This window comes from Cornus florida, unplaced genomic scaffold (assembly GCF_030987335.1).
Source record: "Cornus florida cultivar Cherokee Brave unplaced genomic scaffold, ASM3098733v1 CherokeeBrave_3.0.0_Hap2_Chr10, whole genome shotgun sequence".
Lineage (NCBI taxonomy): Eukaryota > Viridiplantae > Streptophyta > Magnoliopsida > Cornales > Cornaceae > Cornus > Cornus florida.
In genome coordinates this window covers 28,375,106-28,391,642 of record NW_026775580.1, presented here as the reverse complement: position 1 = coordinate 28,391,642, position 16,537 = coordinate 28,375,106, and the positions used below count along the sequence as shown (strand labels likewise).

The 16,537-nt window shown below is 39.0% G+C and overlaps 1 non-coding gene across 1 annotated transcript; it reads left to right on the top strand.

Moving 5' to 3' along the window:
- Nucleotides 1-9,071: 9,071 nt before the first annotated feature.
- On the top strand, nt 9,072-9,178 carry LOC132280521 (small nucleolar RNA R71). The gene has a single exon (XR_009471589.1). It is a non-coding gene; the product is annotated as a small nucleolar RNA R71 (small nucleolar RNA).
- Nucleotides 9,179-16,537: the final 7,359 nt, after the last annotated feature.

Genomic DNA, 16,537 nt, shown 5'->3' with positions numbered 1-16,537 from the left:
AGATAAAGAGTGGACCTTTTATTAAAGTTTTATTCATCTAGATGCGCTTATTCTTTTCACTTGATTTTTTTTTTTTTTTTTACTAACCTAGAGGATCAAAGATAGAAGCATGGTATAATATAGTGATCTATTAAGCTTTTTAGTGATCCATGAGGTCGAGTATTAGGTCAATGACTCCCAAACTGGACGGCTTTAGGGTATTAGGTGTTTGAACACCCCTAAGGACTTACAAGCTCAAATTGACTAGGCTACAAATCAAAACTACCTCCATCTAATCATTTCCCATTTCTCACCTTTTGGGAGAAGTCCTCACTTTTTTTTTATTTACTTTTGCACTTTTTTTTTTTTTTTTTTTTTTTTTAACCTAGAGTTTGGGTCCTCCACCTTTCGGCACGAGAAATTCAGTATTTGATGAGGCTAGAATCCCGGCTACTCAATGAAAAGGGTTTGTTATCCACCATTATCAAGAGTGAAAGCTTTCAATGCACTACTATAATAACCTGGTCATTTTCCTTCCTTTGTTTTTTTCGATGATTTCTTTTTTCGTCCTTTTCCCTATTTTGTCTTTTTCCCATTTATCATTTTTCTTTGCATAACCTTACTTTTTGTGCTCAGATTTGATTCCGGCTTTGCATGCATCCATAATATTTGATTTCCAAGGTAATTGTATTTTTACTTTCGTAGAAAATACATTCTAGTTGCTTACTTTTTCGTAAATGGCATGGATGCATAGTTTCTTTGAAACATTCTTGATTTTTGGGGTTTTAGTGTAATTATGCAAAGTAATTATTTTTTGTCTTTGGGACCATTTTGTAATTTAATTTGAAAGATATTTTGGAAAAGGACCTTTTTGTAATTTTTGGAAGGTGTGACAAGTGTCACATTCTTATGGAGCCACTTGTTGGCATTGGGGTTGAAAGACTTGGATGCACCATCTTGTGACATTTGGAGGGTGGAGATTTACCCACTTGTTGGCCTAAGATAGGTGCACTTGTTGGCTTAGGTGATTGACAAGTGTAGGCTTAGGATTAAGCCTAGGAAGGAACCATGCATTGGTGACAAGTGTAGGCACTAAATTTAGTCTTGCATTGTGTGTGTGTGAGAGGTAGTGTAAGAGCACATAGTGAGTGGAGGAATACTAGATCCTCCACTCACCAAATTTCACTTTATCACTTTTATTTCCTTTGTTCTCAAAACCCTAATCTAGTCACCATTGAAGAAAAGCTTGGTTTAGAGCTTATTGTTTCATTTTGGCCTCCTTCCACTCACCTTAGACCATTAACCTTGGAAAGTAAAAGTTTCCTCTCACTCTCCTCTTCAAAACCCTAGATTTGTTTTCCATTTTAAGCTTGGTTGCTTGGGATTATAGAGATTCAATTCTCTATTGAGATAGGGGTGGTAGTATGTTTATACTTCAAGTGTTTTAAGTCCTTTGGGGTTTGATATATATTGTGTACATATTTTTAATATGATAGTCTTGCATATTATAGGAAACCCTCACATCTTGACTTAGGGTTTATTGATTTAAGCATGTATGATATGTATATATCTTGTGTAGAGAGAGTATATGATTTAGTGGTATGCTAGATTCTAGTATTTTCACATGTGGTAGTGATGTAGAACTCTTGTAGAATTATTGATGGTGTATGCAAGTCTTGTTAAACCGAATTGCTATAATTATTGTAATGATAATTCTATATACTTGTTGGTTACTATTTGCAATTATTTTAGAGGCTTATTACTATAATGTTAAGATTTAGTATATAAAGCTTATTGTTGAGGTATGATTTGAATTGATATGTTGGTGGTATTGTATTATACATTACATCATGGTAAGGACTTATCATTTGGTATGTTATTTTAGACTTGGAACCCTAAGACATGGTTTGTGTAGTTTCAAAATACTTGTGCATGGAAGGTGGTTTATATGCCTTAATCATTATATATAAGTGTTGAGCTTAAATTATGATTTTGGATTCTCTTGGGACATTGTTATAAATGACATGGCTAGAGTTTGGCTCTAGTGCAGGAGGTATGAGTTCTCCCCATTTATAGTGCGCACTAGGGTGGTATTCCCAGCGGGTTAGTGCCCGGAATAACCGTTTAGGTCTTGGCATTATCCGAGATTTGATGTCCAAGTTTTCCACTAATTGATTTCACATTCAATTCCAAGTTGACAACCAATGTTTAATTGTAACTTGTAATTTTTGTTGTTGGCGAATTGATGTTGTTAAGTACATTAATATTGATATTGTGTTGTTAAAGAATCATTTAAGTTAGCTTAAGATGATCCCTTAGAACACCTTAAACATAGATGTTAAGTGGAATGATCCCTTGTATTCGTTTATATTAATCTTGCAATGATGTTGAAACTTTAGGGTATACGCATATGCTTCTTCCTACGAGTAACTTAATTACTCACCCAAGTTGTTTGGGTTATTTTATAGGTAAGGAAACTATGTTCTCAGATGCTCATCATCCATAGTGGCTTATGAGCAATTTGGAACATTTTGTATATTAACATGCACTTGTTTAGTGGTGTGTGCCGTCGTGTATGCACCAAATTTGCAATAAAATAGTATGGCCAAGTTTTAAATTTATAAATACCACTACTTCCTCTAACTAAAAAGATAGCTAGGGTGAGTAGGGATCGTCCCAAGGGATTTTTAAGCATACTTGTAATGGAAACAATGTATAAGGTTAGTAGGTCGAGTGATCAAGAGATGGTGTGTTTGGTTGATTAAACGACAAACTAAACTAAACAAGTTCAATGTAACATAAGCAATTTAAATGAAATTTAGAGAAAACAAGAGAGTGAGGTCTTGGGGTCTAGAGATCACCACTAAACATTACCATTCTAGACATTCAATGCATAATTAATGATGGGAAACATGTGTTGCAATTTGAGAGTGTGTGATTGATTGTTTCAATAAGTATGGATGACGAATTAAACATATATTGTCTAAGCAACCCAGTGAATAGCACAATATATTAAACTAAGCCATTAATCCTTCCTTTAAGCTCACAATCCAAACACATCACATGGTTAGAGAATAATACTACTTGCATTCATAAGCATGGAACATCAAACAATAAGCATGTATTGTCCTCCCATTTAACAACTAAGGCAACTACACTACAACTAAGCTAAGGGCATGGAAATTAAACTAAAGAAACTAAGGGAGAGGCACAATCCATCAAGACATGAGTATGAACCATCAAATAAACCATAATAGTATTCCATTAAGCACTATGCCTTGACAATCTCTAGATCTATAGTATCAACACACATAGACATGCATCAATAACACAAAAAACTAGAGATAAACACATGAACATCTATTCTAACATATATAGACATATGGATAGAATGAAATGCTCAATTGGAAGTATTAAACCACACAAATCATTGAATAAACAAGATTCATATATAAAATAAGTGTCAAAGCAAGATTACAATAGAAATCCTCTCAAAATACAAAGCATTAGAGTCTAGAAGGCATGCTTAGGGCTAACTCTAGCCCCAAGAAGATGTTTAGCCACTCATTGAAGTAGTCATCCAACCCTCAAGGGCTATCTCCATGGTAGGAATGACCTTCTTCTTGATGGAAACCCTAGAAGAATGGAAGAACTCCTAAAGATGTGTCTCTAGCCTCTCCTCCTCTCTTTTCTTCCTCTCTAAGAATGTTTCTTCCAAGTCTATGAGATGGTATATGAGATATATATCACCTATGTTGAGATATGATATAAAAAAGGCTCAAAATCCTTATATAGGTAGGTCAAGTGTCACACCCAATGGTCTGGATTCGTGCACTAGGGTCCTTACAATGATTGCACCATGAGCCAACTTTTAATGAGCTGGAACTTATTTTTTTTTTGGACTTGAGGAGGTTCGATCGATCGAACTATGTAGAGATCGATCGAACTGTGCTGAGATCCATCAAATGCTGCAAAGATTGATCCATCCTTGGTGGCACCTTTTTGAATAAAGACAAATCTCTCAGATATTTTGGGAGGCCACATCAGACCGAACAGAGACAACGGCATCCTCCAAGGTCTGTATACGCTCTCATAGGTCGGGTGTCTATGCTGAAGCATCATGTATGACTGGGTCATGAGAATGATGCAAATCCTGACTAGCCTCTGGAACATGTAATGGCGACCCGACAGGATAGTGATGTGGTAGCTCCTCTGTTGGAGGTTGTTGCTCCAAGTCTATCTCCATATGTACCGCAGCCGCTTGTGCATCTGCCAGATTGTCTGCTGCTGCTACCATCTCCACCTCCTCAGCCTCCTCCGCTGCTAGGATAGCGTCCTCCTCTAAGCTCCTGATAAGAGCATTGTAGCTCTTGTTCCAGTCCTTCTTGCCGTAATGGCAAGCCCCAGACTCGAAATGCTCCTGTAAGTGGAAAGGGTAGCGTTGGTCTCACAGAATCTATGTGATGAGGTGAGCAAATGGAAGATACTTAGCCCGCTTAGGCTTTACCTTGCTAATGTAGTCTGTGTATAGCTTTATAATGACACTCCAATAGAGTGCCGGAATGGAGAACCACTGCCCGGTGTAGAAAGCATATAGGGCTGCCAGGAAGTCAGAACGCCACTGGATCTTATGCCCCGCCATACATATATTTCGGTACAAGACCGAATCAAAGAACCATAAGTCGTCGGGCAGATAAGTCCTGGTGGCAAAAGTCTCGCCAGCTGCATAATGGCCAGTAAGGGCAACGACCATGTCTACATCAGAAGGCCTCCTCAGAATAGGATAATCTAGTCTTGGAAGGCAGACATGAGGGCACCTAGAAGATGTAGCCAAAGTGTCAACGGTGATGCGGATGAGATATCCATCAATAGTAGTCTGTAGCTCTGATGGATTACCTGGGGCCGGCTGGAGGTTCTGGAAGAACATCCGAATAAGCCGCGGGAACACTGGATAAGTAACGGGTGCCAGAATGGCTAGAATGCCATGCCGCTCAATGTCATCAAAAGCTGTCTGGGTCAAGACTGACCGGGAGAAGAAAGATATATCAAATACTGACTCATGGGATACACATAGGCGTCTGAACTTCCAGACGGGTCGGTCTCGGACCTGGCCAGGCTATGCCGGTGGTGGGGAAGGAGAAGATATGTATTCATCCTCATCAGGATGGGATGAAGATGCAGAAGCGATAGAGGTAGAGCGGTCAGATTGAGCCGGAGCTAGCTCCACATACTCCTGTAACTGCTTAGGCTGCTCTAGAGCTGGATCCCAAACATGAGAAGGTCCTGCCTGGTCCTCTACTCGCTGTCGTACCCTCCTTGGATATTGTCATCGGACGACTGTCTTAACCCGTGCCATGGCCTGAAAAAGAATAAAACACTTGCAAAGTTAGCAATCAGATAATAAAGAATTAAAGCACAACATATAGAAACATATTTGTCAAGTAAGATAAACAACTCAGAGTAATGGACATGAATCTATGCAAGAGATAATGCAACTAGGTAAACAGTGATAAAGTGAAGCTTGTTAAACAGTGTAAGTATGGAATGCATCCAATGTGGAAAACACAGGCATTGGGCATCAAGAAACTAGCATGAACACTGTAGATGGTGTGTGAAGTGTACATCTGCAAATCTATGAAGTTCGATCGATCAAGAAAATGTGAGATCGATCTCTCTCAGATCGATCAGGAGTAAGTTCGATTGATCTTTCTCAGATCGATCTGAGAAAACTTCGATCGATTGAACTGCTTCGGGAAATTTAAAAAGCCACAGATCTGTGACGTGGATGACACGGGGGGTACCCAAGCAAACTTGTGGGCCCCCCTACACCTCAACAACACAATATTGATCACTTGTATAGGCACGTGACCCCCAAAATTGAATCAAACTCAAAATATATACAAAAATATATATACATATATACACATATAGATACACATGCTTCAAATATCACATATGGCAAGAAATTAATCATAGGAACTCAGATCTAACATGGAAAACATTAAAACATGAAGATTAAAACTCAAAATCCCAAAAATGGAACTCAAACTTACCAAATCTCGACGAGAGAAGTGGTCTGAGAGAGAGAGATGAGATCTGAGATGGAAGATGAAGTTTCGAAGCTTGTGGAAGGTCGCCGGAGGCTCGTTGGAGGTTGGGAAGGTAGGTTGCAGCGGTGGGAGATGATGAGGGTCGAGATCGATGTGCAAACCGATCAAATGACCCTAGGGTTTCTATTTTTAAAAACTGCCTCCATTATGTTCAATCGATCTGGAAATATTTTCGATCGATCGAACATAAACTGATCTGAAAAGAACTCAGATCGATCTAACCTAGTAAAACATATTTTTGGAATTTTTTTTTTTAAATATATTTTTAAAATTAAAATATTTTTGAATTAAAAATAAAAATAAAATCTTTTTGAGGTTTTTGAAAATAATATAAAATAAAATAAACGTTAAAAATAAAAAATGTAGTTAAAGTCAAAGTCAACAACGAAATACAGATCGATCACTCTAAGATCGATCTGGAAGATACTTCGATCGATCGAATAGGTAAAAACCTGCAGATAAATTCGAACGATCAGACAGAGAGCTGATTTATGCAGGGTTCAAAAATTTTCTAAGTGTTGGAACTGAATATCGATCTGAGAGAATATTTGATCGATCTTGGAGTACTCAGATCGATCTGAACTAAAGTTCGCTCGATACACAGAGAGGTGAAATATACAAGTTTGATGCAGGAATGAATGTTTGATCGATTGAACATCCTTTGAGATCGATAGAACAAGTGCAAAATGCTTATTTTTAGGATGAAAGTGCATGCATTTCTCAATCACAGTTCCTAGCAATATGTATAAACCCAAAATATATCTAGACGACGCAAGAAATGAAAGGTAAAATAGAAATGAGGGAGGGATAGGGTTGTAAACCCTACGAAGCATTTACTAGTCTTTAACATCTCTAGCAAGACGTTGAGCTCTTTTAGCCCGGATCAAATATCTTGCTATGCATCCCCTCCTTGACAGGGTGACAAACACTTTGAACCCCATCCAACAAATAGTTTTTTAAGGAACTTGTTGGATTTGGATCAAAAGACATTGATGGTCCTTGGTCAAAACAACTCTTGGGCTTTCATGCAAATTTCTTTGAATCCTTTTTGGTCAGCAAACCATGGGAATGTTCAATATCAAGTAGAGACTCAACTTTATCAAATTCATTGGCAATGCATTTTTCAACAACACACACTTCTTCATGCTTGTCTATGGAATTCGGGGTCAGATTAAAGATGTTTAACTTCACCTCCATATGCCCAAATGAGATTTTTATTATCCCTATCCTACAATTTATGTTGGCATTCGCGGTTGCCAAGAAGGGACGGCCAAGGATAATGGGAATTTGGCTCTTGGGGTTCGGAACCAGTTCCGTGTCTATGACAACGAAATCAATGAGGAAGAAGAACTTATCAATATTAATCAAAACATCCTCAATGATACCCCAGGGCTTTTTGATGGATCGGTCGGCAAGTTGTAAAACCACCGACGTCAGTTTCAAGTCTCCTAAACCCAATTTGACATACACTGAATAGGGAAGAAGGTTGACACTTGCCAATAATGCAAGAAGTAGTAGGTGAACTAGGGTCCTTAAACTTTGGGAGAGTGTTATGTTGTAAAATGGAGCTCACTTGCTCGGTCAAGACCACTTTTCTTAGTGCTTGGTTTTTGTTCTTCCTCTTTTGGGTGCAAAGATCTTTCAAAAATTGGGCATAAGCCAGAAGTTGCTTAATTGCATCCAAAAGTGGAAGATTAATCTTCACTTGCCTAAACACATCAATGATTTCATTAGTCTTGGTCTTTTGTTTATTAAGAGAAATGGATCCTTTAAAGGCATCCAGAAATGGAGCTTTAGGCTCAAAAGCTTTTTCAAAATCTTTCTTTGAAGAATTTTCAAACTGTCACAAGAATTTTTCAAATCATCTTTCAAAGCTTTGTTCAAATCATTTTCCATATCTTTTTCCATAAAGGGGTCATGTACATGCAATGAAGGAGGAATAGGATGTGAAATAGATGGGTGTTAACTTTTGGTTGCACCAGTTCACTCTCTTCATTGGACATACTCACTTGGTTGTCCACAATTCTCCTACTTCTCAAGGTTGTCACCGCATTGACATGTTCGATTGTGTGACCTTCCGATGAGGAATGAGTCTCCACAACACATTGTTGCTTTAGTGGTGCATTCAAAGGCATCTTCCCTTTCTCTCTAGCATTCAAAGTACTAGTTATTTGCCCTACTTGGGTTTCTAGCTTAGCAATGGATTGGGAATGGGAATGAAGCAATGGAGTGGTCGCTTCTAGAGTACCTAAAGAGGTCAAAACTTTTTCCTCAAAAGTGGGACTCCTAGAATTTCCTTAAGAATATGATGATTGGTTACGAAAATGAGAATTAGAGAATTGATTACCATGCGATTGAAATGATGATGAACTAAAACCTTGAGAACCTTGGCCTTGCATTGGAGTTGCAATATACTTATTTTAAAAACCACCTTGGGGAGGGTCTGAGCCTTCCCCTTGGTTTTTCCAAAAGAAATTTGGATGGTTCCTCTAACTTGAATTGTAATGAGTGCCATAGGGATTATTCCCTTGGTTGACAAATGTAGCATTGACTTGCTCATGGTTTTCACTTGGCACATGTCCATGGGGACAATTGGACGTAGAATATAAAACACTTGAACAAGTTAAACATGATTCATTGGATGCACGATGATGAACATGATTAGGGGAGGAAGATACTTGATTTGCCGAAGTTTGGTTAATCAAAAATTGATCAAACCTTTAAAATAAGGATTTCATATCGACGGCTATGTCATTAGAATTGTCAACTTGATATAAGCCTACATTCTTCCTTCCACCTAGATTTTTACTATTTTTAGAAGGTAAAGATCTATGCATTGAATTTTCACTCATGCTTTCATACAATTGCCACACATCATCCTCATGCTTATCAAGGTAAGAACCACCCATAGATGCATCAACCATACCCTTGTGACTATCCGACAAACTTTTAAAGAAATATTGAACTAATTGCCACTTAGGTATGTCATGATGTGGGCATTTCCTAAGCAAGTCATTAAATATTTCCCATGCCTCATGAAACGTTTCCCCATTCCCTTGAGAAAATTCACGAATAGAAGTTCTCATGGTATTGGTCTTAGAAACCGGATAATACTTCTTCAACAACTCTTGTTGTATTTCTGCCCAAGAATTTATCGAGAAAGGCCTAAGATTGTTGAACCAATATTTTGCGTTGTCTTTAAGGGGTGAAAGGAAAAAGTTTAAGTCTTAAAACCTCTTCTGGCATGTCCGTGTATTTCACGGTGGAACACACTTCAAAAAACTCATCCAAATGCTTGTAAAGTTCTTCACTTGGAAGTCCATGATAGTTGGGAAGCATTTGAATGGTTTGCGGTTTAATCTCATAGTGATGTGCTTTAAATGGGGGCAATTGAATGCAAGTGGGTGCATTGTATTCATTAGGCACATAATGGTCTCTTTAAGCAATGGGAGGATTCACAAACGGCGGTGCTACTCAGACACCTTAATTGCCTTGCATAATGGAAGGTTGTGGAGCAAAAATTGGCCGAGGCATTCCTAATGGAATTTGGCCTCGTTGTTGTGGCGGAATGAATGGTCTAGGCATGCCTAATGGTACTTGAATATTTTCATGATGCACATTAGGGTGGAGGATGCCTTGTTGGTCTATGTGACCAAGGTCCTCCACATGGTCATCATTCAATTCCTCCATTGGTAAAATGGAGTGATGAGAAGTACCTGTTCCCCTAGGATTACGAATAACCGATTCAAGATGCAAATTAGAAGGGACAAGAGTAGGATTTAATGACCTACAACCATGCATACACTAGCTAAACAAATAACAAGAAAATAACAATCACTTCGCCCCCACAACAAATCAATCAACAAACATTCTCCACATACATTGGTCCCATACTCCCATGCTTGAACAACATGCAAAGAAAATTAAATTTCCTCCACGCGGGCTCACAATTTATCTAAGAATTTACAAACTTGCCACCACGCAGGCCGACGATTTAACTAGAGATGAAGTTAGAAATATCTCACAAAGGGTCCTTAATCAACTTCAATTAACTTTTAAGTTTCAAGCCTTGCTATGCTTTGCAAATTTTTAAATTTTAGCTCCTTTTAGTTTTTGCTTAGCTTCACTTGGCTTCCTTGCTTTCCATTCTCCTTTGCTCAACTTCCTTTGCTCAATTCACCTAATCAAATATGAACAAATACAATAAATAACAAAAGTAAAATAAAGTAAAGACACGATCAAAAGAGTACTAATTCCTATTTGTTTCCAAAACACGGCGTTGCCAATTTGAATCCTCGACAACGGCGCCAAAAACTTGGTGTGTGCCGTCGTGTGTGAACCAAATTTGTAATAAAATAGTGTGGCCAAGGTTTACATTTATAAATGCCACTACTTCCTCTAACTAAAAAGATAGCTAGGGTGAGTAGGGATCGTCCCAAGGGATTTTTAGACATACTTGTAATGAAAACAATGTATAGGGTTAGTAGGTCGAGTGATCAAGAGATGGTGTGTTTGGTTGATTAAATGACAAACTAAACTAAGCAAGTTCAATGTAGCATAAGCAATTTAAATGAAATTTAAAGAAAACAAGAGAGTGAGGTCTTGGGGTTTAGAGATCACCACTAAACATCACTATTCTAGACATTCAATACATAATTAATGAGGGGAAACATGTGTTGCAATTTGAGAGTGTGTGATTGATTGTTTCAACAAGTATGGATGACCAATTAAGCATATATTGTCTAAGAAACCTGGTGAATAGCACAATACATCAAACTAAGCCATTAATCCTTCCTTTAAGCTCATAATCCAAACACATCACATGGTTAGAAATAATACTACTTGTATTCATAAGCATGGAACATCAAACAACAAGCATGGATTGTCCTCCCATCTAACAACTAAGGCAACTACACTACAACTAAGCTAAGGGCATGAAAATTAAACTAAAGAAACTAAGAGAGAGGCACAATCCATCAAGACATGAGTATGAACCATCAAATAAACCACAATAGTATTCCATTAAGCACTATGCCTTAACAATCTCTAGATCTATAGTATCAACACACATAGACATGCATCAATAACACAAAAAAACTAGAGATAGACACATGAATATCTATTCTAGCATACATAGACATGTGGATAGAATGAAATGCTCAATTAGAAGTACTAAACCACACAAATCATTGAATAAACAAGATTCATATATAAAATAAGTGTCAAAGCAAGATTACAACACAAATCCCCTCAAAATACAAAGCATTAGAGTATAAAAGGCATGCTTAGGGCTAACTCTAGCCCCAAGAAGATGTTTAGCCACTCATTGAAGTAGTCATCCAACCCTCAAGGGCTATCTCCATGGTAGGAATGACCTTCTTCTTGATGGAAACCCTAGACGAATGGAAGAACTCCCAAAGATGTGTCTCTAGCCTCTCCTCATCTCTTTTCTTCCTCTCTAAGAATGTTTCTTCCAAGTCTATGAGATGGTATATGAGATATGTATCACCTATGTTGAGATATGATATAAAAGAGGCTCAAAATCCTTATATAGGTAAGTCAAGTGTCACACCTAATGGTCTGGATTCGTGTACTAGGGTCCATGCAATGATTGCACCATGAGCCAAATTTTATTGAGCTAGAACTTATTTTTTTGCGGACTTGAGGAGGTTCGATCGATCGAACTATGTAGAAATCGATCGAACTATGCTGAGATCCATCGAATGCTGCAGAGATCGATCCATCCTTGGCGACGCCTTTTTGAATAAAGACAAATCTCTTAGATATTTTGAGATATTTTGGGAAAGAGACAAAAGTGGTAGGTGGAGTGGTAGGTGTGGATAAGATCAAATATGTTCGATTGATCGAAAAATGGTTGGATCGATCGAACATTGTGGAATCTTTTGGATAAGGACAAGGGCTTGGATCCATCTTGAAGTGTCCAGATCAATGTTGCTTAGATCAATCGAAGTGATGTTGAGATCGATCGAACTTGCTGATTTCCACACTTTGCTTCATTCTGCTTCCACTTTGCTCCTTTCTTCCATCCAGCTTGAGTAAGCTTCTTTAATGCTCTTATTTGGCTGAATTAACTTATTTTTAGGATAAGTACCTAAAAAGGGCAATAACATGAAATTAGTCTAAAATGGGAAAGTAAGATAGATAAAGGTTCTAGAATACCTAAGCTTAAAGGGTTTGATTGCGCACTTTTCAGCACTCATCATTTAGCATGCTTTACTTTTGGATGATATATTTTGTATACTATGGATGCATGGTCTTTTAGAAGCTAAGATGGCTTCCTTGATGTGTAATGTGTATCTAAGTACACTTTTTTATACAAATTTTGTATGTATATCATGAGGCCAAGGGCCATTAAATTTGAAGTTTTCTACTATGTTTCAAAACTCAAGTTTTACTAAAATGTCTATTTTGTGGAAATTGGGGATTTGGTATATCAAAATTTGCCAATGGATTGTAATGAGGCCGTAGGCCATTGTAGCGCGTCTAAAATATCATTTTACGTTTGCTGGCATGTTCACATCTCATAAAACTCTTAAATTCTGACTTTCGAACTAGTTTTGGATGATTTATGGATTTTTATGCAAAATTCATGCATAGGAGTAAGTTTTAAGTTTCCTTTTGGTTTAACATGTTGTTTAAGCTTGGATGAGGCTAGGAAATGTGTTTAAACTTGTTTCGGATCATTTAGAATGCATGCATAGCTTTAAGGTTGGACCGAACATCATTCCCATGCATTGCAGTAGCAGCTTTTGTTGTTGTCTGCTACGTCAATCGGCTGGTGAGAGCCATCAGCCGACTGACACATGCTCGAGACCAATTCCAGTAACCTTTTTATGAAAAAAGAGTCATTCGGCTGGCTGATGATTAGGGTTCGGTTGGCTGATGATGGAGTTTCGGCCAGCTGGTCCTTGCCGTCGGTCGGCTGATCCTCCCTGGAACCTTTCCATTTTAGTTTTTCTTGGACTGCTTTATTGCATTAACTTTAGAGGGTCATAACTCTTTCATTCCTAATCGAAATCAGGTAATTCTTGAGTCTAAATTCAAGAGCTTGAAGTTAGCTTTCTAATGGTACCAACCAAACTTTAAAACTCCAATCATAGTGAGAGATATTATATTTTTAGTGAGATAGGTTCGTGGTATCTCCTAAACGGAGAATGCCACTTCTTTCTATTTTCATATCTTTTCCGTCCGGACTCCGAATCAGATGATTCTTGAGTCTAACTTCATTTATTTTTTGTTTTCTTTCTAATGGTATACACGATGGTATCTATTTCAGTTTGAAATGACCATTTTACCATTGGTTCATTTCTTATCGAGTTTGAAATCTTTGTTTCAGCACTTGGTTCATTTGAGTTCCGTGGCTTCATGGGGAGTCATTTTGGTGCCTTAGGGATGACGTACATTTTTGGAGGCCATTTTACATCTTTCACTTCTGCATTTCGGATCTATTTTTGGGTCATCTTTCGGTCATCACTAACACACAGGGTTTACAAAAACTTGGGCCATCACAAGTGGTATCAGAGCCCCTAGGTTTGAATACCTTAGGACGATGGGTTTTGGGTGCATATCATGCTTTTGTTGATCTACTTTGATATTTTCGCATGCCTTTAATAACATGTTTTGGCATTGTAACATGCTTATGTGTTTCTTGATAACACGTTTGGTATTATGAAATGTCTCTATGCTTATACGCTTATGTGTTTAAGAGCAACTTTGTTTGACATGTATGTTTAATTGTTTAAGTGCTTAACTGTTTAAAGGGCTTTCTTTGATTGCTTTAGCATAACTGTATGTTGCATACCTTGTCTTGCTTTATGTTTTGAGCATTCCTAGTATGAGTTGCATTCGGTCATAATAAATTGAGTTATTGTTGATCTCTTTCCTTTCGTACGTCTAGCATCATGGTTGTCACACGCGGAGAGTCTTCACGTTTGGGCATTGAGGAGCAAGTTGATGACGCCGAGTTTACGAGGGGTCTAGGGAGGCCCAAGATTCCAGTTCATGGCGTGGATGCTAATCCACCGTGGGCACCGACTTATGAGGAGCAAGTGGCTCAGGGAATCAATCAGGGGTTGCTGAATCCCTATAGGAATTAATACGCAGGCAGGTGGCAGGGGTACAGATTCCAACACCGGCACTGGCACCGATAGTCAATGAGGCGATGGAGTACTTTATGCGACTACAGAGGGTTAAGATTGATTCATTTGTGGGGAGTTCAGATCCTCTAGTCTCAGAAGCTTGGTTGAACCTTATGGTTCGCAAGTTGGACAGTATGACGGACAGGTTGAGGATTTCTTTGACTGCTTCTATGTTCATAGGGGATGCAGATATCTGGTGGATGTCTATGACCAATGTCCACAATGTTGAGTTGATGACTTGGAATGAGTTCAGGGATTTATTCTTCGAGCGCTTCTTTCTGATTGCTATGAGGCGGGAGATGAGGATACAGTTCGTAGGTCTTTATTTGGGCACTATGAGTGTCATTGAGTATGAGACACAATTTACTTCTCTCTCTCAATATGCCGAGGATATGGTGGCGAAAGATGAGGCTAGAGCAATGAAGTTTCAGAATGGGCTACATCTTAACATCAGGCAGTGAGTCTCAATTCTTGATTTGAGGACTTACAGAGAGGTGGTCCAGAGGGCTATACTAGCTGAGGCAAAGGAACAGGATCAGTTACGGGTTCACACAAGCAGCCTCGAGGAGACACTCTGTCATCTTCCGAGAATCAGTGGAAGAAGGCTAAGGCAGGGAACAATACACACTCATAGGGGGCACCACAGCAGATTCGTTCTGTACCCACAGTTCCCGTATCTTTGGGATCAGTTTGTCACCATTGTCAGCAGCCAGGGCACATCAAGCCTCGCTGCCCACAGCTTCGACCGCAGGCCAGTCAGACATCAGTTTCTACGAGAACAGGGTAGGGAGCTTGCTTCTATTGCAGCCAACTAGGTCACCTCAAGAAGGATTGTCCAAAGTTGTTGAATAAGTCACGTAGTGGCACAGATTCACAAATGGTATCGGCACAGTCTACAGTGGTTCAGTCTGGTTTTAGAGTTCCTTAGGCACCACAGCCAGTGGCGCCAGTTGGCACTTATCCAGCTAGGGGTTCTACACCTACTGCTTCTACACGTCAATCAAACAATCATGGTAGTTCACAGCAAGGCTCAAGGGCTCAGGGACGAGCCTACGCTCTTCTACAGGTAGATGCTTCCACAATGACCTCTTCAGTTCGAGGTATCTTTCCAGTTTTCAGTTCTTGGGCATGAGTTCTTGTTGACATAGGTGCATCATATTCTTTCATTTCTGCATCATTTGCACATCCATTGGGTCTGGAGGTCACACTGCGAGATAGTCTTCTCTATGTTGACACACCAGTTAAGGTCCAGTGTCTTTGGATCGTGTTTATCGAGGTTGTGCTATTGAGATAGCTGGGTAGACCTTAGAGTTTGATTTCATTGTTCTCAACATGAAAGGCTTTGACGTCATTCTTGGGATGGATTGGTTATCATTCTTTCAGGCTACGATTGATTGCTTCAGCAGGAAGGTGTCCGTTTGCACTCCCAAGGGAGATTGTTTCTATTTTGTGGGAGATCAGAGCGATTCCCACTCGGTGATGGTTTTCAGCATTGGTGACTGGAGTTACCACAAAACCTACTTGGCAAGTTTGCTGGTTGATGAGGATAGTAGTTTGGGCCGTGTTCTTCCAGCAGTTGTTGAGGATTTTGTTGACGTCTTTCCTAAGGAACTGACAAAGTTACCTCCTTTAAGGGAAGTTATTTTTGTCATTGATGTCATTCCCGGTACATCACCCATCTCTTTGGCACCGTAGTGTATGGCACCGGCAAAACTTGATGAACTGAAAGGTCAGTTGAATGATTTGAAAGCTAAAGGCTTTATTTGTCCAAGTGCTTCACTATGGGGAGCACCGGTTCTTTTTGCAAAGAAGAATGATGGGTCTTTGAGACTTTTCATCGATTATCGCAAGTTGAATCACGCTACGATCAAGAACAGGTATCCTTTGCCTAGGATTGATGACTTGTTTGATCAGTTGAAGGGAGCGACATGCTTTTCGAAGATTGATTTGAGATCGGGTTACTATCAGTTGAGGGTTAAGGATAAGGATATATCTAAGACTGCTTTTCACACACGGTATGGCCATTATGAGTTTCTGGTGATGCCATTTGGTTTAACCAATGCTCCAGCAGCTTTCATGGATTTGATGAACCATGTATTCAGTGACTATCTTAATAAATTTGTGATGGTGTTCGTTGATGACATTCTTGTATACTCAGCTTCGGTAGAGGAGCATGAGTATCATTTGAGGACAGTGTTATAAATCCTTAGGGATAACCGAATGTATGCCAAGTTCGAGAAATGCAAATTTTGGCTACCTGAAGTGAAGTTCCTTGGACATGTCGTGTCA